The sequence below is a fragment of the Ambystoma mexicanum genome, chromosome 3q (assembly GCF_040938575.1).
Source record: "Ambystoma mexicanum isolate Mex_15411 chromosome 3q, UKY_AmexF1_1, whole genome shotgun sequence".
Classification (NCBI taxonomy): domain Eukaryota; kingdom Metazoa; phylum Chordata; class Amphibia; order Caudata; family Ambystomatidae; genus Ambystoma; species Ambystoma mexicanum.
In genome coordinates this window covers 136,735,559-136,763,057 of record NC_090926.1, presented here as the reverse complement: position 1 = coordinate 136,763,057, position 27,499 = coordinate 136,735,559, and the positions used below count along the sequence as shown (strand labels likewise).

Sequence of the window (27,499 nt, the reverse complement as noted above, 5' to 3'; positions counted from 1 at the left end):
GAGAGTTTTGATTTTGTTGGTTAGAGCATTTTGGATGCTGGTACACCATTGTTTGTCATTCGTTATATTGTCTGGTGGGAGTATGGGGGATTCTAGTTCCCTTAGTATAGCAAATAGTTCTCTGGTATTGGAGCTGGATTTTTCGATTCTCTCGTTAAATATGTTCTTTTTAGTGAGAAGGATTTCTTTTTTGTAATTAAAAGCGAAGAGTTTAAGTTGCAATTTGTTCTCTTCTGTCGGGGTATTGCGCCATTGGGTTTCTAGTTTCCTTTTGCGCATTCTTATCTCTTTCAAATGGGGGGGTCACCCAGGTGTTCAGGTGAGCTTGTTTGCTTTTTTGTATTTTTTGAGGGGCAATGATGTCTAGTCCTTTTTTCATAGCCTGGTTGTAGCTTTCTACTAGGCATTCTGGATTTAGGTTGTCGGACAGAGCATTGAAGGTTGGCAGTAGAAGTGGTAGGAGGTTGTCAGGGGTTATATATTCTTTTGCTCTAGTAGGCAGTGGTGGTGCCATGATCTTTTCTTTGCTGACTTCTTTATTGAGTGATAATGTGAAGTCAATGAGATAGTGGTCTGTCCAGTGTTGAGTGGTTGTTTTGGTGATGGTGGTATCGCAGTTCAAGGCGGCGATCCAGTCCAAGGTCCTGCCTTTGATTATGGGTAGGGGTAAGCACTTTTTGGATTAGGCAGTGTTCAGCTAGCATGTTGGCTATGGCTTGTGCTGGTTTGTCATCAGGGTCGTTCAGACCAAGATTCAGGTTGCCAAGTAATAGTATTTGAGAGGTGTCTTTTGTATTGTTGGCTAGGCGGCTGGATAGGTCTGCCTTGAATGAACCAATAGGGCCAGGTGGCCTATATATAAGGTAGATGGTTAAGGTGTGTCAGTTAGAGATGGGTAATTTGGCTGTGAGGAGCTCGCAGGATTTGAGAGGTAATTGAGTGAATGGTCTTAGCTCGAGGTTGGTCTTTGCTATGATGGCCAGACCGCCGCCTCTGTTATTGGGTCTGTCCATTCTGATTATTTGATAGTTTTCAGGGATGGCTACTGAGAGTGCTGGGCCTGCTGCTTCATGCAGCCAGGATTCGGTGATTGCTAGTAGGTCGAGGTTGTTGGTGGATAAGGTGTCTGCTATTTCCGTGGCGTGGGCCACTAGGGATCTAGCGTTGATCAAGGCTCCAGATAGAGTGGTTGTGTTGGGTGAGTCCTGGATGGTTATAGGGATACATTTGGGTTGGGTGGAGTTATTAAAGGGCGTGGTTAGGACATACTTTAGGGTGTCGTGAGGTAGATCTCAGAAGAGGATTATGGATTTTGTTATGGTAGGTGGGCTCATAAAGGCGGGGTAATCTGGCGCGAAGCCTGATGTTTCTTTCTGTGATCGAGCAAGGAACATTTTCTGCTAGGTGCATGGTTACTGCAGCAATAGAAATGATAAGGTGTAGTAGGGCCATAAGGAGGTACAGTAGGGTGGCCGTTTGACTCTTGCTAGCGTACATTGTATAGTGAGTGGTTTTCTCAAATTACATTTGGTAGAGATGATAGCGATATAGCACCTCGACTAGCATCAGGTAGAGCACAGCAACTAGTATGAGGTAGGGCTAGTTTAGCAGCAGCAACAGTAGTGTGGTTTAGCGGCTATCATCAGACACAGCAACTGGGATAAGGCAGGGCTAGGCTAGTAGTGGCAGCAGTGGTGAGGTGCAACAATTAGTGTCAAGAAGGTATGGTGCAACAACTAGCATCAGGTAAGTAAGGCACAGCAACTAGTATAAGGCTGGGCTAGGCTAGTAATGGCAGCAGTGGTATAGGGCTAGGCTAGTAATGGCCGCAGTGGTAAGGTGCAATAACTAGAATCAGGGAGGTATGGTGCATCAACTAGTGCCAAGTATGGGTACTGGTAAATGCCGCAGACTAGTCTTGGACTATATGCGCACCTAGATTCGATTTCCATAAATATAGCAAAAATTCACAGAGGTGCCTATATGACCATCTGATGTGCAGGTAAACTCTGAGTCAATTAATGGCCTGGCTAGAGGTGCACCTAGATACAACTATGCAGGGATTGGGTACCAGAGACCAAGGTTATGTGGTCCAATTAAGTCACTGATCAGGTCTGGTTCAGTCAACCTATGTGAAGTGTTTAATATATACATGACTGGGCTATGATGCACGGATGGCAGAGGAACGTACAATAGACAGTATGTATGCAGTATCTACTAACAGGCGCAAGCTACTCAATTAAGGCTAGATGCAAATAGGGACAGCAGATAAAGCAGTGTAGTAATGGCAAAGAGGATTGTTCAGAAACAAGATACAGTAGGAGGAGGTAACAATCAGATATAGGCATAAAGATAAGTAATTGTGATCTACAGACCTAAATGAATAAATGGGCACGATGACCATGATACTGACATTACAATTTGGCAGTCAGGGTCGTACAAATCACAATTGTCGGAATGTCATTGACTAATTATCGCGTGGAGACTCGTTCAGCGTTACTAGGAGAGGAATTTGGTGTCGCTAGGTGTCTGCAGTAGTGCATAAGGAGCACAGATGATGATCACTGCAGGGGTTGTAAGAATAATTGCAGAACCAGGTAGCGTATCAAAGAATCAATGGGCACGATGAGATGCACTGCGGCCTCCTTGGTAGCATACACAAGTGTGCAGGATCAGCCATATAGTGAGAGACACAGACAGTTAATTGTGCAATGGCATGTCGGTTTAAGGCGACAGTGTTTACAATAACCGACATAGCGAACTTGGCCGATTGGTTTTAAAAGCGGGTCATAGTGAGAATTTAGGACAATGGACGCAATAATCTACAGGATATCTCGAGCACGATCAGGTGTGGATGGCAATATAGAGTCTAGCAGCAAGTTATGCAGATGACGGGGGTGGTGGTAGGTGTTGCTTACCGAAACTAGGCGTAGCGAGGCGGGGACGGGCATGGGTTCTGGCCCTGTGCACTGTTGGCGCTGGACAGGCACAGGACAGGTATTGTCCTTATAACGCGCTTCTACGAACGTGGGACGGCTCTCGCCTCACGGTTGCTGATAGGTTGCAATAAAGGTACGGACAGCCAATCAGGCGGCTGCTTGTTCGTGTCGGCGATCCAAAAGCTTGAAGGCCGCTCACAATGAAGGGGCGGCCATCTTTCAATGGAGGATACTGCGTGTAGTACAATGGTGGCACAGCCTGCACGGCTGAGTACACGGGTAAATGGCACCACCCACGTAACGGGCGGGATACAAACAAAGCGGCCAGTCAATGTAGCAATTAGGCACGGACCACTGACTGCTAATGCTGGGGTAAAAATGGTGGCAATAGGTAAGGTAAAGAAAGCCCTGTGGCTTACCTACTATGTGACAGGCTCTTGGCCTGCTTCATGTCGGCTCCGTCTGTGGATCCAGCACTGCTCTCGCAGTGAAGAGGGGCTCCTGCTCCTCCGGTGTTGGGCTTGGAAAGGGTTTGGTATGTCAATTTGTCTTATGTTATGCTACGCCAGGCTATGTTTTTAAGCTGTAGAAACATGTTGTGCAATGACTTGTTCTGTTGCGATCAATGTTTTATTTTCCCACAGCTTAATGCAAGTTAACTAGAATACACACGAGTGCAATGCTTTTATAAACGTGCATTTGTAAGTTCTCATTCACTCCTTTTGGATGGTGAGGAGAATTGATTTTCGGTTTCCTTTTTGAAGCAGCTGCAAGACAGCATGTTCTATCCCACTCCTCCTTTGCCTCTGACGGGCAAAACGTGCTTTGACGCCATAACCTTTGGCAGTAGGCGCTATACAAAGGCAAAATAACATAACACACCTGGTAAAAAGCAGAGATTTGAAACTTCTCATTAAAGAACACAGGAGTGACGATGGAAACTCTGATTTTGTTTTCCAACACAAAACACCGAAATCAAACAGAATGTAACCTTGCATGCAGAACTCCTCAGCACACTCCAGTAGGAATGGCCCCTTACTCTCAGGCTGCAACGATCAGATACTGAATAACAACTTCATGACCATTTATAGTCGGCGCTTTCATGAGGCCCCACATTCAAAAGTTGGGCGCAACTATTGACACACCAGACGCACTTGGTGATTCTGAGTACATTTTAACCTTTGGGTGCCCCTTCCTAGCCCCCAGACAGAGCTGGCGGCTCCAGCTAAGCCCAGAAGAGGCATCCCTAGTCTCCGATGATTTTGTTACACCATCTTGTCCGGCTTGCCTCCTTCAGGCAAACTCAATATTATATGAGAAGCAGGTGGACTAGGATGAATTATCTTGGGTGCCCAGATCAGGCTGCAATCTTTTATAACCGCCCTTTAGACGGATGTATGCCGTTATCCCATTTTGAGTGCATGTTAAGGAAAATGCAATTTGTTAATATGTAAATCCCCCAACCAAAAAAACCCTTGAAGGACCGAGAGGTAATTGGTTTTTCGTATAGGTTTCTGGCGGCTGGGTAGTCATTGGAGAAAACTTCCCCGATTTTTAAAGTTGTGAAAATGAAATTTGTGAGCATCACATTTTATCTTTCAGCATAGATTCCTCCAACATCCTGCCATTTATATTGTGCATGTATTAGAGCTGCAGCTCGTTCTAACTGTATTCCCTGTCTTTGATTCCTTCATGATTTATTTTCATTAATAATTTTTGTATCATCTTAAATACATATTTTTGATACTGATTTATACAATTATGCCCTCTGAATCTCCTTTCTGCTAATCTAAAGGCAAATTCACATGCACTTATTTATTGGTACTTAGTTGCAGGATTTTTTGTGATTTGGCAGGTGAAATTGGAGAGCAGATTGGAAGTTCGACTGCTCTACAGATTCCCCCTGCCGAATCTGAGTGGTTTTCCACCATCATGTATGTTTATGTTGGTGGAAAACCAATGAATTCCTGTGGAATCCGCCTGACTTTTACACCCTGATAAAAGCAGGCAGATTCCAGAAGAAACCATTGTGGATGGAACCGACAATTGTTAATTCTGGGAGGGATTTACATTTTTCCAGACACTTGGTGGGAAAAGTAAAGATCAAACGTGATATTTGCCCGTGTTTTACTCTTTACTTTACCAGTACTTGGTGGAAACGATAAGAAAATCCATGGAGGGGCCTTTTTGCAAAAAACTGAAAACGGGAGTGTAATTTAGGATTCAAAACCAGTTTCTACAATGATGTATATATTGTCAGGTTGGTTTATCATGTGACCTATTCAATTAATCTGTATAAACACACATTTGTACGAATTTGAGCTGAGAAAATGCGTGGTCAAGTATCGCAATTTCAGGATAGGCTCAAACTCTGGCTTTACCACTTAACCAACGTGTGTGCTCCTGGGCAAATCATTTAATCAAACTCTCTTACATGACAAAATTAGGTTCCCCTACAAGTGATTCAGTTAACAGTATAAGCTATTTAAAAAAGTCTCACTCATGGTTTAATAGATTGGCAGTGCATGTGTCAGGACCTGGCAAGAGCATGCACGCATCTTTGAAAATATCAGGCCACATTTATTGAACAAAACTATGAAATTCAATAGCAAATCAAAGTAAATGCATCAAACAAAAAGCCTTCATGGAAAATTGTATATTATAACCAGTATTTATTTTATTGGTTATTTATGAGGCACTTATACAGTAAGGCATTGTTTCGAAGCGCCACAAGGCAAAAGGGAAGAGAACAAATAAACAATGGAAATAACAAAGAATAAATAAGAAACCAAAAACTGCCCTACTAGGCCTTGTGACATTTGGAACGTGCAGAGAAAGTATGTAGCAGAAAATGATTTACAGTAGCATGGCAGGGCAGCAAGAACCCCCCCCCCCTCCTCCATGCACTCCCCTCTGGGTGTGATAGACGGAAACCTCTCAACCTGCACTATCTGCATCCTGATCCCACTTCGGCCCTCCCCCTGCCCCACCCACTGTCTCTCCTGCATGCTAGCACTCCCTTGTGCACATATTCTGGGGGCAGGGGTTGTATTTCACAACAAGATGGTGGATACCACAAGCACCCCCTCTGTGGCCTGCTGGGAGTATCCACGTTGTTCAGGGTGGCATTGTTTTGCACACCATCTGAGATGAACAAAGATTAGGGGCATCGCCGCTCAGGCCTCGTAGATGAGAAGGAAGTATCACCCTCGATTTCCCCCCCCACCCCACCCCCTCTCCATGCAGGCCAAGAAAGACAGTGGGGGGTTTTGGGGGTAGGTGGGTGTGGAGATAAATTGGAATGGTGGTCAAGGGGAGCTGATGGAAGTGTCTGGGGCGTGAAAGGTGAAGAAGTTATTATAATAGAAAGGGGAGAGCAGATGGCAAGGGATGATGGATAGATTGATGTTGCAACACTATTTTCCTTGTTTATCTTTTGCTCTGTTTTTTTATAGAGCGGTGCACATGTATTTTTCCGGATCTGGGAAGACTTTTTTTTTCTTTTTTTTGCTCGATCACAAATCAGGATTACTGCCAGAACTTTGTTTAGAGTATTCCTACACTCCATGGCAATTGGGGCACCCTGATCACAAACCTGGCCCACCCAGATGAAAATTGCTGGAGCCAGGCCTGATGTGTTGGCATGAACGTTTACATGCATTCACAGCAATTTCTGTGCTGAGCAGACTTGGAGGCAATAAAATAATCCAAGTTTTTTATTGGAATGATAAATTCGACAAATCTTGCCAAAGTAAATACATGGTATTCATGCATGTTACTCGGTGGTGATCATTTTGGTTTTCGGCTTTTTTCTAAATGTCTATATTGCTTTGTGCTTTGTCTTCTCTGGTGGCACACTTCAACATATATTTTTCTCTTCTCTACTAAATCTCGTCATAGCCCAAGGTTGAACCAAATCAGCTGTTCTTGCAAATGTGGGGAAAGAAGTGTCCGGAATGTCTTCATATGGACGACCGGGACAGAGGGAGTGTCTGATTTTCTACTTCTCCTAAGTTGCATTGTCGATTCTGTCCTCCTTAACCTTCTTGCAGTCAAGAAGGTTAAGGAGGCTGCACTCGCTGGCAGCCAGTGTCAGTTTTAAGCTTGTAGTCACTCAGTCTGTACTAAATGGGTGATTGCAAATGTTTGGGGGTTTTAAAATTAGGAAATCTGAGAGGGGGCGCTGTCGCGCAACAAGATGGCCGCCTAAGAGTGGAGCTCCTCTCAGGCATATTATCCTTCTAAAATTATATCCTCTATCTGCCTTCATCCGTGCTACCAGACCAGTGGATTCGACCATTGCACCTATCCTGCACCCACCGGGAGAAACAACGGGTGAAATCGGACCTGGCATGCCCAGATACGGACGGGGTGGCAGACAGGAGGCCTCGGGCCGCTCCCCGGCTCCGGAGTAACCTACGCGAGTGCCGCGGCTCTGGGAGGAGCGTGGGCCCTGCAGTGGGCGGGTCCGGCCCCGCGGGCGGAACGGACTCCCTGGACTGCCTCGAATGCCACCCGATGGGAAATAACATTCGCTCATCGAGGACGGTGTCCTTTCTAGTAGAAGTGCCTTGCGTGAGACCTGAGCTGCATGCGTCCTGCCCCGTCCTCCCGCCCCGGCGCTTGAATCACCTGTATTCTCCTGCACGGGCGGAACCCCTACTGCTGATCTCGGACGCCGTCATAAAGAAGGGTGGGAACGAAACGAAAAAGTAAATGAGCTGTCCCAGACGCTAATCCTGTGAGCGCGACCACACAGTGCGGGTGGTACGGGCCTGATGTGGACGAGGGCAAACGAGGGAAGCGAAGCGGGACACTGAACAACCCTGCTTGGTGACTGCGCGTGGGCCCCCGAAGGGAAGCTCCTGTTGAATTAAACGCAGTCCACGTCACGGCGCCCGCCCCGCGCACAGTGCCTTCTTCGGACCGGGGCTGACAGCACCCTTGTATCATATCACGGCTTCGAGATTAACTACTACAGCAGGCCTACTCACAGTCCGAGGCGAACCATCCCCCAGTGGCCATCTACGATCCTCACTTCTACGGATATTAACAAGTGGACACCCGTGTGATGCCTGGGAAAAACGCACTCAAAGGCAGGAAGACCGGGCCGATGGATTCTTTCACGAACTCGCAAGCAACCGCATGGGCCTCAGGCCCATCGACAACATCTGACCTCCCTGCCACGGAAGACTCCAAGTTTGACCATCCTTTGACGACGGTCCAGAACGGATTCCTGGCGATAAATGTCAAACTGGACGATATTGTCTCTACGATAGGCTCCCTCAAGGCCAGGGTAGATAAGGAAAGTGCCAGAATCACTGATGCCGAAAACAGAATAAGTGCAAACGAAGACTCGACCCACCAAAACACTCATGACATTGCTGTCTTGAAAAGCGAAATGAATAAACCCCTGTAATAAGTGTGGTGATTTGGAGTCTAGGTCGAGAAGGAACAATATACGCATTGTCGGCTTAGCAGAATCCTTTTGCAAAGGCCAGCTGGAGACTCAATCAAATCGAAGCCCTTTTGAGGACCCTCCTAGGTGATGACTCCTTTTCTCCACAATTCTTGGTCGAACGAGCACATTGCACCCTGGCTCCACCGCCCAAACCGCCCCCCCCCCCCCCCCCGCACGATAGTGGCAAAGCTCCTAAATTACAGAGACAGACGCAGTTCTGAGGCTGGCAAGGGAAAATGGCCCTTTGAGACACAGCAACGACAACATACACATATATCTGGACTTCTCTGCGGGAGTCCAAACCCTGAGACGTTCCTATGAATCCATCAAACGGCAGCTGCGGGTGAGACTGGTTCCATATGCGCTATTGTTTCCAGCAAAGCTACGGATACAACATGGCGGACGTGTGCACTTCTTTGATTCTCCGGCAGCTGCGTTGGCCTATGTGGAATCTGCTATTCCCCTACCTCAGGGTAGGAACGAACCTCGTCAAAATCTCCTTCAGCAGCCGGTATAGTAATCAACATGCCATACTTTCCGACAGCAGCAATGAACCACCTTCTACCTCCAACGAATCGTTCATTCTCGTTTCACCAAAGACAGGCAGAACTGTTCTTTTATTTGTGCTTCTTACTATTCTCCAACATTCAAGGACCGTTCGATGAGACGCGATCGGCTACGAAAGCGGTGTTGCAGCACTCGCCCCCCCTCCACGAGTGAAACCACAGGGTTTTAAATGGGGTTCATCAAGTTGGGCCAGATGGTGGGGGTGGGAAACAGTTTACGGTTGTGTTTAATGTTAAAAATGCAGTCACAAGTCATGCGCTGATTCCCCCCCCCCCAAATTGTCATCCTGTTCTCCCAAGATTGTCTTTAATCTATCGACATGGCACATAAACCCCATACTTCCAGCGGGTTGTCACTTAAGCTGCTAACTTGGAACATCCGGGGTCTGAACAATAGAGCAAAATCCAGCAAAGTGGGGGCATACATTAACAGGCACCGCCCGCACGTGGTAATGCTTCAGGAGACCCATGCTCTGCGAGAGACTAACGAGAAGATCTTGAAACAATCGGGTAACGGGTATTATACTGAATACTCGTCGCAGAGCAGGGGTGTCTATACACTAATACATCCATCGCTGGGGTTCATCCCTGACAAAAGTAAAACCGACCCATTGGGTAGATATGAGGTTGTGTGGGGCAGAGTGGCGGGGGAGAGATTGGTGCTGGTCAACTCCTATGGTCCAAATACGGACGACCCCGAATTTTATACCCATCTCCTTACCGAAATCGACACAACTGACACATGGGTGCTGTGGGGTGGAGACTGTAATACTATCCTGGATGTGCTATTGGACAGGTCCTCCAGTCGACAAAGGTCACTCACCAGATCCGCTAATACCATCCATCAGGCCCTACAGGACAGGGCGCTGACCGATGCCTGGAGAGGGGTACACCCCACAGACCGTCAATACACTTTCTATTCGTCAGCCCATGACTCTGAATCCAGGATGGACTACTGGTTCATATCCGTTCTCCTGCTGAGCTCCGTGGTGAGCTGTGAAATTCTCCCCCATACGCTTTCTGATCATTCCCCAGTTACGCTTGAGATATCGCTCCAGAACATCAAACGTCCGTCCCCGCGCTGGAGAATGCCTCCAAATATCCTGAAGGACCCCAATGTGGTTGAATCGCTGCAAACTGAGATGGAGGAGTTCTTTCAGCTGAACGTGGGGGAGTGGGCCACGGTGTGGGAAACGTTTAAGGTCTGGGTGAGGGGTAACCTTATGTCAAAAACCACTGGCCTCCTGAAAAGTGTCAGATCCAACCTTGATAAGACCGAAACACACCTGAAAACTCTTGAAAACGACTATAGTGTAACACATGACAAGAACATATTGGCTGATATCCACGCACACCTCCTTAGATTTAATGAGCTAACAATCCAAGAACTACAATACATGTCCACTCTGACCAGGGCCCGTAGATACGGTGAAGGTAATAGAGCAGGACACCACTTGGCACATACATTACGAAACGAACACAGTCATACCCCGATCGCTAGCATAATGACAGACAACAGTAATCTCGCACACACAGAGTAAGAAATCGATGCCGAATTTGCTAAATATTACACCAACCTATACGCAAATAATGATGCACAGAGTCTTGTAGACATTGCAACATACCTGAACGAGCTAGACCTCCCTACCCTCTCACCTGAGGACAACTTTGTCCTTGAACAGGAAATGACCAAGGAGGAAATCGCTGAGGCAATTAAAGCACTGGCAGCTGGAAAAAACCCAGGCCCTGATGGCCTAAGCTCGGACCTCTATAAAACATAGACAACAATACTATCCCCTATTCTAACTCATGTATGGGAGGAAGCCTTGAGCTCCGGCTCCCTCCCAGAGTCAATAACCGACGCAGTCATAACGGTCCTATTGAAACCTAGACGTCCGGCCCACGACCACTCGTCCTATCACCAACTCTCCCTTATAAATACAGATGCCACGATATACGCGAAAGTGCTCGCAAATAGACTTCTCCCTAAAATGACTTCCCTAATACACTGTGATCAATGTGGCTTCATCCCGACGAGATCCACTGCCCTGAACCTGCGTAGACTGTTCGGAATTATGGCCAGATCAAACCTGATGTGCAGACAGTGGCTGTCTCGTTGGACACCGAGAAGGCATTTGACTCCGTTTCATGGGCATACATGTTCGAGGTCCTCAAAAAATTCGGCTTTGGCCCGTACTTCACACACTGCGTCAGGCTGCTCTACACCTCTCCCAAGGCTAGGGTCCTAACAAACTGCACCCTCTCTACCCACTTTACCTTACATCGGGGCACCAGACAGGGTTGCCCCTTCTCCCCCATCCTATTCGCACTCACTATCGAACCAATGGCGGCTGCAAGCAGAAGAGAACAAGAATTGAGAGGCATCAGGTTGGCCGGCAGCTACCAATCTATCTCATTATATGCGGATGATGCTCTGTTGTATATACGTAAACCAGAAAACAACTTGGAACCCATATTGGCAGTTATACAGGACTTCACTTTACATTCAGGGTACAAAATCAATACAGCCAAATCTGAAATCTTCCCATTGACACAGTCCACCCCCTGCCCTTCACGCACACACGGTCTAAGATGGTCCCCGGATTACATCAGATATCTGGGGATCCTTGTATCTAGAGACAAACAGTCACTATATATAGATAACTACGAATCCACATTACAGACGATCCACACCAAACTCCAGATCTGGACCAGGTTGCCCATATCACTGGCTGGTTGGATAGCAGTACTCAAAATGGTGATCCTTCCCAAACGCCTATATATCTTTAATAATGTCCCGATATAGCCAGGCAGACCCTTTTTTGAAAACCTACGGTCCCTGTCAACCAGGTGAACAGGCTCAAATGGGAAAAACTGGTGGAACCCTACGACACAGGGGGGCTTCGCTGCGCCCGATTATGAGCTGTACGATCTTGTGTCTCAGGCTCATTATGCCAAATACTGGCAGAACCCTACAACAGAACCACCACATGTCCCCATTGAACGGGACTCGGTGTGCCCAACGGACTTGCGATCTATAATCTTTGCGACATCTTACAAAGACGAATGCAAATTTGACCCCATAGCTTGCACGATCGTGGCCTGGGCTGCAATTGGCAAGCGCCTCCACATCGATATTCCCTATGACTCCCAAGCTCCATTGTGGAACTTCCCGGGCATATACAGAAAGCCTGGATCTCGAACTATGACATTACAATGAAGGCTATGTTCCCCAACGGAAGCTTCGTCACCCCCGAAGACTTCGCTGACACAGTGGGGAGGGGCCAACTTGTCACGTTACAATATCATCGTATGAAAGCAGCGTTCAAGAAACGCTGGCCATCATACCCAGCTGAGCCACCCGAGCACCCAACCCATGTTACCAGGCACTTCACTCACACCCTCACATAGGCGTCTCCACACTGTAAAACGTAGTCCAAACACATACAAAGTCCTCCAATAATATAAAGTACTCCTGGGAAGAGGACATGGGTACAACAATAGAGGAAGGAACATGGTCCAGGTACTGGCTCCTCACAAAGAAGGTCTCCCTCAATGCTGGGCTCACTCATACAATTCAAAATGCTCAAACTTCACTATACCCCTTTCAAGATGGCTAAATTCAAGGAGTCCACAAACACGAACTGCCCCAAATGGAATAACCCTCAAGCTGACTCATACCATATGTACTGAGCCTGCCCTCAAATAATTAGATTCTGGAAGGCAGTAGCAAGTATACTGGAAGACATTACGCAAGTTCCCGCACAACTTACCCCCCAAAAATATCTGTTCGGCGACATCGGGAAATTCCCAAAAAAAACTAGAAGGCTATTCAACGTCGCATGTGTGGTGGCTAAAAAATGTATTTTGCAAAAATGGAAGAGTCCCCATGACCCCTGCGCAGAACAATTCTTAAAATCACTGGCATATGTGCACGAATGTGAAGAAATGTACATAGGACTGGTCCCCTCTCCGTGCAGACCTAAAGACATTTGGTCAGCGTTCAGGACTTACCTTCTCACCACCCCACCTAACCCGGAAGAGGATGATGCCGATTGGAATGTGTGCCTTACTTCCACCAACATACGTTTAATATCATAAAGTGTGATCTTGTTATATATAGGTATATGTATGGGAGAAAACAAAGTGTATAATATGTATGTCCAGTACCACAGAGTGGTTCATGCGTGTGTATTGTGAATTGCAACCGAAAAATAAAGTTTAAAAAAAAAAAAATAATTAGGAAATCTGCAAGTTAAACGTTTTACCCCAAAGTTTTACTCTGGCCACCTACTCTGAGCCCTCTTACTGCTCCTACCTGTGAGGCTGAGAACCTTGATGTCATCTTTGACTCCAACCTCTCCTTCTCGCCTCACATCTCTGAAGTCTCTAAGTCAAACTATCAGCTGCGCCTCCTCAGAGGTATTCTTTTTTTCTTCACTTCCCCCAGAAGCTCACTGCCTCGAGAGCTCTGGTCCTTTGACTCCTCTCTAGGCTGGACTACTGCAACAGCCTCTTTCTAAATCTGCCTGAATCTACTATCCAACCTCTACAACGTATCCAGAACTGGACTGCAAGACTTGTCCTTGGGCTCAAGCCCAGGAATCGTATCTCTCCAGCTCTGACATCTCTTGACTGGCTCCCTGTGGCGGCAAGGATGAAGTTCAAGACCCTTTGCATCGTCCACAAGGCTGTCTGGGGCCTTGGACCGCACAACCTCCTACTCTCTTCCTAAACATCTCCCTTCTCGAGCTCTCCGCTCATCCACCTCCAACTCTCTGAGGTTCAGATGCTTTTCCAATCAGAGAGTTGGGGGCAGATCTCGCTCTTCGGCAGGGGCCTCCCTCTGGAACAGCCTCTGCCTCTCTCAAACTTGAGCAGAAATACCTCCGGCTCAGGAAGCAACTCCACTTTCCTTTTTGCTTCTGCTTTCTCTTTCTTTCCCCTGCTGATGTCCTGACTGCTCCACGCACTGATCACCTGGCTACCCTCTGAAATCTGGACGAGGCTCCTGTATGTCCACTTGACCTTGCACTGCCTCCGGGCTGCCCCAGCACTTATGGCCTGTATCTGCAACCCTACAGTCCCTTCTCTCTGCACTTATGAGCCACCCCCTGACTGCACATATTGAGTTACCTGCACTTCTCCCCTCCCCCTTGGCACTTCTCCCCTTCCCTGCACATGCACAATCTGAATGACACAAGGCCAGGTAAGATCATTGTCATTGTTTTTGTCCTCCCTCTGGTTCCCACTCCTTGTCGCGCCTAGAATCACTTGTGTACAGGTGCGTTATAAATGCCATATGATGTCAATGACCTGTGATATTCTAGTTTGTACTGTTCTAGTTCCTCTCTTAAGTACATTGTGTATTGCTTCTTTAAGACCTTTTGTACGTACTGTAAGGGTGCCGAAGTGAGTGTCTGACACAGTAGTTTCATTTTTGTTGCCAAATACTTTTTTTTTATTCACATAGAAAAGAAAATGGAAACCTAGCTTGCTCAACAAAAAGACTAAGGAGTCTTTCAAGATGTCCAGTAACGTAAAATGTCCACCATCCTGTGTCCAAACCTATTTCCGTCCCTTACACTCTAGACTATGGAAAAACTGGTTGTCTTCTTGATCAAAGAGGAGGCTTCTCCCATTCTTGATGCAAATTTAAATGTTCAGTTCTTGATGAGAAAGCATAATAGGTGGTTCTTTAACTTAAAAGTTCTTGAGGTTGAATGCTCTTCCAAATGTAGATAAAAAAAACAGCGGGGGCCTCTTGGAGCAGGAGGCTCTTTCCCTGTTCTTTTCTCTGGTTCACTGTGATCGAAGTGATTGGGAACGGTCTGGAGCGTTGTTCCACTACTTTTTATTTTTTCTGTTTACCTTTCCTCTACATTTTACAACCATTATTCTAAATAGAGGATGTGTCCATTCATGTGCTTGTGATAGTGTAAAGTTGTAATGGGTGCTTTTAATTACTAGTTGCTCAGACCATTCCAATGCCCCAGCCACAACACCTTGTTGCATGTTGCACTATGCATCCGCCTACCCTCTCCGAGACCACAGTTGCGCTACTTTTTTCAGTACACATCTACCACTGCCGGTTCACAAACGTAGTAGATCTTATCACAAAAACGCAGTTCCCGAGTATCGGGGGAGTCTCTTCCCCTGGTCTTTTTCCAGCTCACAAATGTAGCATCAAGTCTGGTTCACTATCCTGCCAGGCTTGACTGGAGATCTTAGTATTGCAGAAAATGTCTCTTTTGGCAATGGGTCCTCAACCCCTTATCTTCGCTTCTCACACCTTTCTCTCTTATGTGGTCACAGACCACTCTTGGTTGTATCTCCCCGACTTGTGTAGCTTCTCTCTTTTGCGGTTCCCAAACCACTTTGTTGTCTCAGGACCTCCCAGACTTGCTCTGGGCCCCAGCCCCTTGGTTGTGTGCTTCTTCCAATTTGTATGCATCCTTGACCCCTGTGTGCTGCTCTTGCAGGGCTTACTAGACTTTGAGTGGGTCCCAGACCCTGGTGTGCTGCTCTTGTGTGGTTTCCCCAACCTTGTATAGGTCCCACCCTGGTGTGCTGCTCTTGTGGGTCTGCCCCAACTTCGTATGGGTCCCAGACCCTGATGTGCTGCTTTTGCAGGGCTTCCCCGACTTCGTATGGGTCCCAGATCCTTCTCTCAGGTTTATCGCAGGTTATGTCCAGGCTGTTCCACTACCCTGCCAGGCACTGGTTTTAATGTGACTATCTAGGGAGATGGGTTAGGGGCGTGGCTTGGACGGCCATGTAAGAGGTCGCACTCTGGAGGAGCTCCGCTGATCCTGTTTTGATCCTGATGGAGGGGTACGTCCACGGGGGCCGGCCGACGTTGGAAATCGATGTCCAGGTGTGTGAATGCCACCACTACATCCTGTGAAAGTTTGGGACGTCCAGAAGGCTTAGAAACCGAAATATTTGTGATTGACTGGGACGAGCCCTGAGCAGGCGGACAAGACAAAATGGCGGCGACACGTTGCGAACACCGAGGATCATGAAGTCAGTGTCGCGATCACGAGTGCTGGACCTTTGCGTCCCTTTGCTCGGAGACTAAAACACATGAGCGCCGCCTAGGACGCACGGTGGCCCAGCGAGCGGGAGTGCCGTACGGATGTGGCTGTAACGACAGGACCGTGTGCCTGGTGGTCGGAGTGCTCCGGGCGTGTTGGATGCCCCATGGTGTGGTGGGTCAGGCTTTGGACGTTGGGTGGCGTGACTCCCCCTCGGTGACTGGCGGGACGGGCCCCCGCCCGACTCATACAACATTATGACCACGAGAGGTGTGAAACCCAAGGCCAAACAGCCCACGATGGAGGCCTACGCCAAGTCTCCCCCAGGGGCGGAAGGAGGCAAGATCAAAGTGACAACCGCGGAGTCACCTGGCACGATACAGGAGGTGCTGGCGGCGATTGCGGACTTAAGTGTCATGGGAGACCAAGCTGGGCCTCGCCATGAAGGAGCTACAGGAAGGCTTAAACCTCAAGATCGGTGCCGTCCAGGAGGAGGTGAATCTGCTTAGGCTGGATGTGAGGGCGGTCTCGGAACGCGCGGGGGCCATCGAGAAGGAGACGGCCACGAACACGGCAGATTGCGCTGCTCATAAAAAGGAGCTACACGCCCTTGTGCAACGGGTGGGCAACCTGGAGGACAGAGCGGAGCAGGCGGAGGGACGTGCCAGACGCAACAATATCCGTATCGTGGGCCTACCTGAAGGAACTGAAGGGCCAGACCCTCCGGAATTTGTGGAATCCATGCTTTTGCAGGAGATTACCGGCGGGGTACTGACCCAGGGGTTTGCAGTTGAGAGAGCTCATAGGGCCCTAACCAGGAGGCCGCCTCCCGGGGCCCCTCCGCGACCGGTGATCGCGAAAATTCTGAACTACCGTGATCGCGAAAAGATTCTTGAATTCTTTCGAAAAGGGGGAACGATTGACAGAGGATCGGCCAAGATTACGGCCTACCCTGACTACACGCTACAAGTACAGCGGAGTCGGATGCACTTCGGAGCGGTGAAAAGGAGACTTCGTGAAGCTGGCCATCGCTATATGCTACTCTACCCGGCCAAATTGAAAGTCTTCTACAGAAGCAGATCCCTGTTTTTCGAAACACCAACTGAGGCGATGGACTGGCTAGACGCGCTGGGCAGTCCTCAAGAATCAGGCATCCAGGCAGAGACTACGGAAGATAAGTAGCTTGTGGCTGGGCCGCCTGGGGCAACAGGGCCGAGACATTGGGACTTGAATATAGTCATTTGTACGATATGTGATGCGTATGATGTGGTACTGACTGGCTGGCCCGTGGGGCGTGCCTACCCGTGGTCACTTGATTGGGAGCTCCAAGAGGCTTCCTTTGTCCCCATTAGTAATATATCTAGTTAGTTAGGTCGCTGTTAGATCGGCGACGCACCGCGGGGTCCTATTCCTTGTAAACGGGATAAGACCAGACGCGGGTGGGCCTGAGATCCAGGGATGGAGCTGGGCTTTTGTTGGGATGGGAGGGGTTGTTTGCTGTGGTGTGTAGTTGGAAAACAGGGAGGGGGGATGGGGATCAAGGGCGGAAGAGCCGGCGGAGTGTTAGACCAAGGGGGTATTGTGGGGAGGGCGGGGCTGAATACAGACCAAACCGATGGCATCGGATAGTCTTCACATAGTTACCTGGAATGTCCGAGGCCTCAATAGTTACCTCAAGCGAAACAAAGTCATGCTATACCTGAAGAGGATGCGGATAGACATAGCCCTGCTACAAGAGACCCACCTCACCAGGGAGAAATTGGAGGTGGTTACGAGGAAGTGGAAGGGCAAGGTAGTGGGTGCCACGTACTCTGCATATGCTAGAGGGGTCATCACCTGGGTGGCGCCGCATGTGCCGTTCCGGGTGCTCGACTCGATAGTGGACCCGGAGGGTAGAATGGTGGCAATAACAGGACTCCTAGAGAACAGGGAAGTACACATCCTCAACCTGTATGTCCCCAATCATGATACTGCAGCCTACTTTAGATCCCTCTATGGCAAACTTGGCCCCTTGGTAGGGGGCGCGATGGTGTGGGGTGGGGACTTCAATTGTGTCTTAGATCCCAAAATTGACCGGTCTGCAGACACCAAAGGGAAAATGTCGCCGGCGGCCAAGGCGCTCGGGACATTGCTAGGAGACTTGAGACTGGTGGATGTGTGGAGGAGACTCCACCCCACGGAGAGGCAGTATTGGCATGATGCGGCGCCATACGACTCATATACGAGATTGGATTATGTGTTTGGAACTGCCGAGATAGCGGGCGAAATAGTGGAGGCGGAATACAAAGCTCGAGGATTGTCGGACCATTCGCCTCTGGTGGTAGAGTGGCGACACCAACCCCCTAGGCCTCGGGTCCCCACATGGAGACTCCGGGCGGAAGCACTGCAGGATGAGGGTTTCCGGGAGGACCTGAGGGTTGCCATCGGGGAATATTTTGAGATAAACACGGGTAGTGTGCGTTCTACGGGAACTCTGTGGGAGGCCTTTAAGGTAGTGGTGCGCGGAGTGGCCATCTCTAAATCCAAGGGACTTCAAGGGGGTATCGAGAGGGAGCTTCAGGACACCGAAAGGGAACTGGAGAGCCTGGCTCGTCTTGAGAATGCCACTCAGGTAGACAAGACAAGGATGAGAGACCTTCAGGTGGCGTGCAGCGCTCTTTGGGACCGACTATGTAGACTGAACCATAGGAAATACACTGAGAGGCTGCACGCGGGGGGCGACAAGCCAGGCAGACTGTTGGCCTGGCTGTACAAGAGTGAGTCCCCCCGAGCGGTTATCCATGAGATCCGTGGTGAGGACGGTGGTCTTCGCAACACTCAGGATGGGGTGAACGAGGAATTCCTCAAGTTCTACAAACGTTTGTATGAGGACACTGGGGAGGACAGGAGCCAGGACATCCTGAACACACTGGAAGACATTCGTCTTCCCACCCTAGACGACCTGGAGCGGGAGGAACTGGACGCCCCTATCACTTCTGATGAGCTGGAGGTGGTGATCCGGGGCCTCCCCACGTGTAAGGCACCTGGGGCGGATGGCCTGCCTGGTGAGTTTTACAAGGTGTACGTGCAAGAGCTGCTGCAGCCACTGCTGGCCTTGTTTAACGAGGCATACGAATAGGGAGAACTCCCGTTGTCCCTCCGTGACGCCATGATTGTCCCATTACTGAAACCAGGCAAGCCGGCTGTTGAGTGTGGATCTTATAGACCTCTGTCCTTGCTAAACCAGGACAGCAAAATACTCACGGCGGTGCTGGCCAACAGGTTGAAGAAGGGGATTGGCAAGCTGATCCACCCGGATCAAACGGGATATGTCCCAGGCAGGAATATCAGTGATAACCATAGGAGGCTGCACCATGTTATCGACCATACTAAGGATGACACGGGCGAGATGGCGGTAGTGTTGCTGGATGCGGTCAAGGCCTTCGATTCAGTGGGATGGCCTTGGCTGAAAGCGGCCCTGCAGGGATACGGCGTGGGCGCTGGTTATATCAGATGGGTCCAGTTGTTATATAGCAGCCCGGTGGCTAGGGTCAAGACTGGGGCCACAGTCTCGGATGCCTGGCAGCTTAGCAGGGGGACCAGGCAGGGATGCCCTTGGTCACCCATGTTATATATACTTGCGCTGGAACCGCTGGTGATATGCCTGCGGCAACAATACGGAGAGGTGGGCATTGACACTGCCAGCGGCAGCCACTTAACATCTCTCTATGCGGACGATATGCTGTTGTACCTCCGCTACCCGGAGGAGAACCTGCAGTACGTACTGGAAGTACTGGATCATTACGCTGTCCTCTCGGGCATATCGGTGAACCCCAGGAAGTCTAGCCTGTTCCCTTTGGGCGGGTACAGGGACGTCCCGTTGGAGAGGCTGCCTGTGTTGCCAATACCATGGCGGACCGACACGTTTAGGTACCTGGGGGTAAATATTTACCACCGGACTGAGGCGGTACACAAGCATAACACAGAGAGAGCCATAGAGGGGGTCAAGAACAGCATGACATTCTGGTCCAGATTGCCCCTGTCCATGATGGGGAGGGCGGCTTTGCTGAAAATGGTGGTCCTTCCAAGACTCCTGCATTTCTTCGTGAACGTCCCATATTTGATCCCTAAAAGCCTATTTGTACGACTTCATAGTATGTGTAGGGGCTTCGTGTGGGGTAACTCCAGGAATAGGGTGGCCCTGTGGAAGCTCCAGAACCCGTACGAGAAGGGGGGGTATAGGCTTGCCCAACTTCGAACTATATTATTTGGCGGGACAACTGTTGTATGTGGCCAGGTGGTTGTCTGATGAAGATTCGGCGGAATCTAGGTTGCTGCGTGAGGATGCGGCCCCATACTTCCTGAGAGAGGTGGTGTGGCTACAAAGGAATAAACTGACGGGAAGAGGGTGGCTGTTGAGGTTGGGATGGGAGGTCTGGCACAGAACATGGAAATTGATGGGGGAGTCAGAACCACTATCTTGGCAGGTCCCGCTGGTGGCCCTGTGCGAAAACGACACCCAACTGTTTCACTCTGTCCGTAGGCACTGGGAGCCGGTGGGTCTGGCCACGCTTGGGGACATATGGAGAGAGGGGGAGGCGCTGGACTTTCAAAAGTTGCAGGATGAGACGGGGGTGCACAGAGGCCAGTACATCACCCATGCCAGGCTAGTAAAACGAGTAAGAAAGAGATGGCCGGAGACGGCACTGGCAGATGATCCTGATGCCACCCTTGAAACTATGTATGATGTCTCAGAGGGTGGGCATGAAATATCACGGATATACGAACTCCTCAGAACGAAGGTTGGGAAAGAGATGCCCCAACTGAGGCATGAATGGGAGGAGGAGATGGGTGAACTCATGACGGAGGGTCAGTGGAAGAGGGTCCTGGGATATCATAAAAAGGTGTCCCGAAATGCACGGCTCCAACAACTCCAGTTCTACATTACTCACAGGGCCTACCTGACTCCCCAGAAGATCGCACGGTTCGGAGGCTCGATCACTCAAAAATGCCCCAGGTGTGGGGAGGTGGAAGCTGGGTTGCTACATATGTTTTGGGCCTGCCCGGAAGTGTATAGATTTTGGGAGGAGGTCAAGATGAAGCTCGCAAGTGGGGGAGTGGTGTTGGACGTGGGATCTGCCTGGTCATGTATGCTTGGGATTTTCCCCAGGCCCAGACACTTTAGGCACCTGAGCAAGCTGAGGGAGCTGGCATATGTTCTGGCCAAACGCAGGATTGCCATGAACTGGAAATCGGCTAGCAGGCCGAGAGTGGAACTATGGTGGGCGGACCTTATGAGGTGGGCGGAGGCTGAATCCGTGGTTTTGTTTGAAGCAGTCACTAGAGGGGGTGAGGAGGAGATAGGGCCCTTGCTGGCCTGGAGACAATTGGTGGCCTCTATGACCAACCCACAACAGGGCTTGGACGAATCTGAGAATTCTGAAGATGTGCCTACGGACAATTTTTCTCCTGACGGTGCCCCGACTGAGGATATAAGGGAGCCGGCTCTGGCTTGATGGGGGGTGGGGGGAGTTTTTTCTTTTTTTTTCTTTTTCCTTTCTCGTATTTTCTTTTGTGGTTTCTGTAAATAATTAACAGTTGTATTGTGTTGTGCGTTTGTTTTTCTAAAATATAAAATCAATAAAATATTTTTAAAAAAAAAATCTAGGGAGATGGGTTCTTCAGCCTTCCCTAACCGCCTCCTTTGTTGTCTTCTGTCTCCACAACCGGCTATGGTAACCCAAGTACCTTGTTTGGCATTACTGTCTTGCTCAGCGGCTTTGCAGAGCTGCTTCTTCCTGCTGCGAGTTTCTGCACGTCTTCCAGCAGTCTGTGTCCTCACAGCGTTCCCAGGTCTGGCTCCTCCCGGCGTGTGCTTCTCGGTCTGACTCCAATTCTCCAGCCTGGACAAAGTTGAACACAGCATGTTTGGCGATGCTCGGTTAGCTTTTCCTGTTCTACGCGGTGAGCCTCCAGACAGATATCTGTTCCACCAGAGAAGATCTGACAAAGTACACAGCCCTTCTTCCATTTTATTGCTGGCTCTGACTCTAGATGACTGTACAGGCGTATGTTGGTTTCCGCAGTGGGAATTTTGCCACCTTGCCTGCTCTTCATGTCAGTGGTTGTATGCACTCCCATCTGGCTAAGCCACACTCTTCGTCACCCATTACCCTATAGAGATTTTTAAAATTTTGTATTTGTTGTTTATTGGCTAAATAAGTGTTCAACCTTAGCAATAAGAAGATCAAAACAACAAAATACAATTTACATCACAAAAAATAAAAATACAAAATACATAATTTTTTGTCTTCAAATTATTAAAAAGAATAAAGAAAAAAACAGTAAAAATGTACTTGTATACAATAGCCCTAAATAAAAATGAGACATTTCATTTTAAAATTGCATTCAATTCTAATGGATGTAAGAATCTAACAATTGCAATACTCCATGACCTAATCACACCACTGAAGCATAACGTCCAAATATGCTCATGGTTCATGGATTTCATTTTATCTAGAGGTTTTGAAAAAAATACTTGACACTCTTGCCCACCTCTTCACAATATACGATTAAGTGTTCCAATGATTCGACCGAGTCTACCTCTCTGTAAAAATGACAAGAAGTACCATCGACTCCATCCAGTTTGAAATGCTTCTGTATCTCACGTGTCATATAGATGTTCTATCTAAATCTGGCAAAGTCATTTGTAATGTTTGGGCATGGAAATAACCTCCAATGAACAGCTAGCGCATCAAGAGTCTTCTGCTTGTGTCGAAGATGGTTCATGCTCTTCTGGCCATGAAAGTAATTAGTGAGGATATTCGTCAAATCTGAACAAGTTACACTTAACTTTTCCCAAGTGCACTTCAGGTCTTCGATTGTTTACCCATTTCCACTTAAAATGCCCTCAAATTTAAGACCAAAGTTCCTAACTGGTTTCACTTTTCCGTTCATCAGAATTTTACTCACGTCCTCATAAAGGGAGTCAACACAAGGCAGGAGAAGTTTGTAAAAGAAAACCAACCGCTTCCACCACTTACCATGGTTTGAAAATACTGCAGAATCCAAGTTTGAATAAAATAATTGTCGTAGGAACAGCGTTTGGAATTCACAGTACTCTTCTCCATATTTTGCTTTAATTTTTTTTGTAAGTTTGGGGGGAACCCACCCTTGATAAAGTCCTCGACACCATATGTTAGTTTTCTGATTGCTGTAGTCCTATAATATTTCCAGAGGGGTATCAATGAGTGCTTACAATATTTGTTTATGAGCATGTCAGATTGACGGTTGAGGAAGTTGGTCATGTTTTCTTTGTTTGAAACACCTAGGGTTTGACACACGTCTGTATAAAGAGATCTACAGACGTGTTGGGGGAGCGGGGGGGTCACAGTGGACTGCGTGGTGTGAGAGGATGGAGGGGACAGAAATGGAGTGGGTATATACTGTGATCTCCCAAGGTGCGATAGTCACTGGTCCCATAGAGGATTTCCCTCCCCATGAGTTCCACCCGCTGAGTACCACCCCCAGGGGGATTATCTAGTAGCGGCCTCACCTCCCTGGCCTCATGGGAAGGATTACCCCCCCCCCCGACTCCCCCATGCAAGCAGTGGTAATACCCTAGGATTTGTTACAGTCCCTAGTCCAATGCTCCTCATGTCTTTGGTTTACTATGCTTTCAGACAGTGGTGCATTGCTGCTGAACGGGCGCAGTTCTGCATTACGCTGTTCAAGGGATTGTTTAAAGGGTTTTACTCTTTGGTCTTGCAGTGCCGGGTAGTGGACAGAGTTGGATTCCTGCTCTTGGTTTCGCACCAGATTTATAAATGCACTTTTGGATGTTGAGCAGCAAGGGGAATCTTCCGAATTTTGCTCTGCACCCATGGTTTGGGCAGTTTCTATTCACATAAAGTACCTATAAGCAGAGATGAGATTTGTCCCATACTGCATCATTTTTGTGTGTTGGACACTTGAGTTGCTGTCAAAAAGCTTTGGCATTAATCTCACTGGTGAACTGAAGTATGCTATATGTTCTTTGATTGCATAAGATGCACAGTGTTTTTTCTTAGTGTTTTTATTTTGATGGATTTATTCCAAGACCTTAGTAGGTGTAATGCTTGACGAACCTCTGTGTCATTTAAGGAATAATTTTAATTTGCTGCCACTGTTTACTTTATTTTGAAAAACCATGATTTTGTCCTTTGTTAGTTTTACCTTAAGAGCCCATGTCTTTGTGGAGGTTAGAATTGTGTGGAGTCATTACTTGGTTGGTTCCAGTGTGGCCAGGTCATTTGGATTGGCAGACATTTGATTTCTGAGACGTTCAGTCTCATACCTGTCACCTGGAATTCAATGTAGGGTGATCTTTGATGCAGAGATTGAACAGGGTTGACCTGAGGTTGCACCCTTGTCCCAGTTTGCATGCTATCCTCCCCCTAGCAGCTGACTGAGTTGTAGATGGATTTTATTACGTTGCAAGTCCCTCCTTCTACGACCCCAACCCCTCCATTCCAACCTGCAGTAACCTACGTTTTAGTGCTGGTTGCCAGATCGAACCAAATTCTTTTAGGAACTCTATAAAGCAAGCAAATAGTTTTTGCCTTTTCCCGTTCCTTACATACTTGCTGATCTGAGACTGCAAGATGAAGGTATGGCCTGTGGGCTGGTGTTTGGGTAGGATTCATATCTGACAATTATGTAACGTTTTGCTGTGGACTACATTTCTTTGGTTCACAAGTGTTCGGACAGTTTATCTAAATTCCACCCAAAGGGACTTTATAAAACTATACCTTGGGCAATACATAAACTCCAACTATTAGCATAAGGCTGTACCACCGGTTATTACGGTAGCAATGACAAAGCAGCCAGGCTTATTTTAGGAGCGAGAGAGGGCTGTAGAGCAGTACAAAGAACTTGTAGCATACATATGGTCACAAGAAACACTAACGTATTGTAAAATTAATGGTTTATTTTAAAAATACGTAAGTAAAGAGAATTCTTTAGAAAGGTAAGTACTATTATAAGTCATGAACACAATCGTAAGCTGCAACACAATACTTATGGTAAGTAAAACAAAGTATAAACCTTATTTGGAATAGCAGTATGCAGTTTAAGGTGAGTAAAACCTAGTGTTACCATTTAGAATGGCAGTATGCTCTTAAAGGTGAGTACCAACCACATTAGTGGACTTTTAGAATGGCTGTATGTATTTCCAGGTAAGCAGACCCTATTGGTAGTAAACTATGTTGCTTATTCAGTTTCAGGTATAATATAGTTATCCCAACAATGTTACAGGTGGGAACAAGTGTGCAGTAACCTGCCATCAGCTGTGGGGGATATTAGCTGCCCCATTCAGGACTTCTTGGCTTTTTTCCACCAGCACCTCGGTGTGCTTGCAAGGAATTGGCTACTACGCTTGTGCTGGAGCACGGCGTTTGTCATCAGCGTTCCTGCCTTCATAATCACCTGGATCTCCTGTTTGGTGTTGTCTGTTGCTATGCAACCGACCGCAACCAATCGATGCCACGTCCACCTGCCTTGCTCTCATCCTGCTCGCCGCGGCTTGGAATACCCACCTTCAGGTGAAGCCGCTGCGAAGTGGGGCTAATTGAGACGTAGCTGTCTGCAGCTGTCCACGGCGTATTCGCGGCTCATGGCCCTGTTGTCATGTTTCCCACTTACCTGTTCAGTTCAGTGCCATCGAACAAATCTCTGACCGGTTCCAGATCATACATCAAGGTGCTGTTTTACTTCCTCATGACCATTACAATAGCTACTCGCTTATCTCACTGTCGGCCAGCAAGTTCAATAACTCATGTACAAATCCTAACCTTTTCTACCCACCATTCACTGACACTTCAGCTGCTGTTGATTTGGGCCTTTGGAACGCAAGGTCCCTATGCAGTAAGTCATCTGCAGTTCTGAACTTGTTCTTTCGACTACACTTTAATTTCCTCTGTATTTCTGAAACTTGCATTCTTCCTCATACACCACAGTGGCTGCTTCTCTCACTACTTCCTTGTCTTCCTTTTCACATGTTCCTCGCTCTACTGGCCGCGGAGGCGGCGTTGGCATTCTTTTCCATTCTTATATCTCTGTCCCATCTCTTTTTGATACACCAATATATGCTTCTTTTGGATTTATGTACAAGATTTGTACTGCTCCTCGTGCTGTTTCTTTTCTCATCCAGCGCCCTCTCAGCACTTTCTGTACCGACATATACCGCCTTTGGTGTCACATTATTCCTAACCCTACCCCGCTTGTTTTATTGGGGGCTTTCAACCTCCAACTTTCTTCAATTCACTCTTCCGCCCTCTCTTTCTATTCTTGATTCTCATCTACTTGTCCCACACTCTGCTCCCCCCACTTCACATCTTTTACTGCTACTTCTGTGTCAACCCTACCAGTTTACTTATCCGATCATTCCCTTCTCTCTATCTCTACTTCCTCCAGCTTCTTATGTTTCTCCTACTCCTCTCTTGCCTAACACATTCTATCGTCGTGACTTGCGTAATTTCAATTCATCACTTTTTCACAACACTTGAGTTTCTAGTCTTCCTTCTGTTCGTCAGTTTAGCTCACTCTCTAACGAGGCGGCTTCTACTCTTTCATCCACTTTTCTGTTGGGTCTTGATCAATTATATCCTCTGCACAGAGTTCCCGCCAAAGACAAAAATCGACCCAGGACCTCTCCCTCCGAGGACAGCAGAAGGACCAAAAAAGCACACAAACACTCAACATGGTGAAAAAAGAGTCCCCATTCTAGCTGAATGGTAGCACGTCTGTGTATTACTGCGGCTGGTTTGACAGCCTGCGAGTAAAAAACACACAAGTCGGTAGAACACGTCCACTGCCACCAGCCATACTAGTAAGCTTGTCACTGTAACAGAAATGTTACAGGAGCAGTGAGAAATGGGGATACAGAGTAACCCCCCAGCCCTACACATAAGGATGGGTGTGCTGCACTCACAATCTAAAATGTAGAGAGGATAACGTGCATCCCTCTACCCTTGAGAACATGTTCAGCAAGATAAGTAACTGTAACAGAGGTCACAGCAACAGTGAGAAAGGGGATACTGTGCATCTCCTCAGCACTCCACGTAAGGTGGAGTGTACTGATCTCACTATGGGGACTGTATAAATGACAAAAAGTATCCTTCTACCCTTGGGAACAGTAGTTCACACAAGGAACCCAAAGGGCACCCCGGCAACACTGCACAGAAAGTGTTGTGCGCTGCAATGGGAAAATGCAGATCCCCAAAACGTTATTGGAAAGTATAATTCCCAAAATAAAGTATGGAGTCATTAAAACGGCACCCATGAAAAGAGTAAAAAAGGGTGAGTGGAGAAAGATTCCCACTCACTCAGGTACATAGAAAAATAATCTACAAGCCCAGCAAAAAGTTCTGGGGGCCTCACTGGTGAGGGAGATTTAGCATAAAAATAAAAATCTAACCTAACAACAAGGCTGAAAAATAGTTTGCTACATTACTGTTCCCAATGATTCCCCTGTAGTTT

General features: G+C 47.9%; 1 protein-coding gene across 2 annotated transcripts in view; it reads left to right on the top strand.

The window, feature by feature from the left end:
- Positions 1 to 27,499, top strand: part of MYG1 (MYG1 exonuclease) — a 279,913-nt gene that overhangs the window by 238,957 nt on the left and 13,457 nt on the right. The gene's annotated exons all lie outside the window — the stretch shown is intronic.